The sequence below is a fragment of the Etheostoma spectabile genome, chromosome 9 (assembly GCF_008692095.1).
Source record: "Etheostoma spectabile isolate EspeVRDwgs_2016 chromosome 9, UIUC_Espe_1.0, whole genome shotgun sequence".
Classification (NCBI taxonomy): domain Eukaryota; kingdom Metazoa; phylum Chordata; class Actinopteri; order Perciformes; family Percidae; genus Etheostoma; species Etheostoma spectabile.
This window is the reverse complement of record NC_045741.1, coordinates 9,898,800-9,899,864: the sequence shown is the minus strand read 5'-3', so window position 1 is coordinate 9,899,864 and position 1,065 is coordinate 9,898,800. Positions and strand designations below refer to the sequence as shown.

The 1,065-nt window shown below is 37.4% G+C and overlaps 1 long non-coding RNA gene across 1 annotated transcript in view; it reads left to right on the top strand.

The window, feature by feature from the left end:
* The window catches only part of LOC116696213 (uncharacterized), a 5,333-nt gene that overhangs the window by 698 nt on the left and 3,570 nt on the right, over positions 1 to 1,065 (top strand). Inside the window, exon 1 of the long non-coding RNA XR_004333656.1 lies at positions 1 to 13. This exon is cut by the window's left edge and continues 698 nt beyond it. This is a non-coding gene — a long non-coding RNA (uncharacterized LOC116696213). The remainder of the gene's footprint in view (positions 14 to 1,065) is intronic.

The following is a 1,065-nucleotide window of genomic DNA, read 5'->3' as shown; positions in this document are numbered from 1 at the left end:
TATATATATATTAGTAGGTCGTCATCTGATTTGTAGCAGCAACTGAAAACTTCCTGTACATGTGCAAATGTAGCCATAATGTCTTTCCAGATGAAAATCTTTATTTTCTGCATAAACCTGAATGAAATGATTTTAAAAAATGACAGAAGTATGTTAACATGTGACAGACTAAAGTTGTACATATTTGAAATGTTAGTATGTAAACAATAGACTGTACATATTTTCTGTAGAAGACTGTAAAAAAAAAGATGTTTTAATATGTTTGTATTATGATGAACTACTGTGGTAAGATTGAATAAATACTGTATGGTGTACAATCTGCGGCGGTCAACCGGCTTCAAATTTATTCACATTTTAGTTGAAAACAAACAATGTCATGTTCTGCCGCTAGGGGTCGCCCAATCATTAAACAACAACAGACGGCGGAAATCCGTCACTGCAGTCAGCTTCTCCCGGTTAGTATTCCTACAGTGTTCAACATTCAGAAGTGTTGGTTTTATTTTTTATTTTTTTCAAAGGCAGCCGAATTATCCGGAGAGTTCTCCTCCTCTCCAAAAGGAACGGGCCCGGTCATTGAAACAGGTAAAAACACTAATTAAGGCAGTTTCACGTCAAAAATCTGTTTCTCCGACGCTGTTCGGCCCGTCGGCTAAAGGGCTGGAGCCTAGCTACCACAGATTCTAGCAGATGTCGGAGGCGACTAAAATCCTGCATCCATTCACCGACAGGCGACAGAGCAAATTACATGTTTTGTTGAGCTGTGTATTTACATTATCCAAATATTTGAACATAACGCTAAATCTAACATGGCTGGAAACATTTGGGATAATAAGTAGCCTACACAATTTAACAAAATATATGAAAAGGGTCTTTTTGTCGGTTTAAAACGTTAGCCTAATTCTTAAAAGTTACATACTGTATCTTTGACACGTTTGAAGGCTTAATTGTTTTTAGTTATGAAATAACTAGCTAACTAGCCACCCAGCTAACAATTTTTGGTTCCCAGAACGTTGGAACGTTAGTTTTTGGCTGCGGGAACGTTCCCTGAAGGTTTGTTTTGGTTGT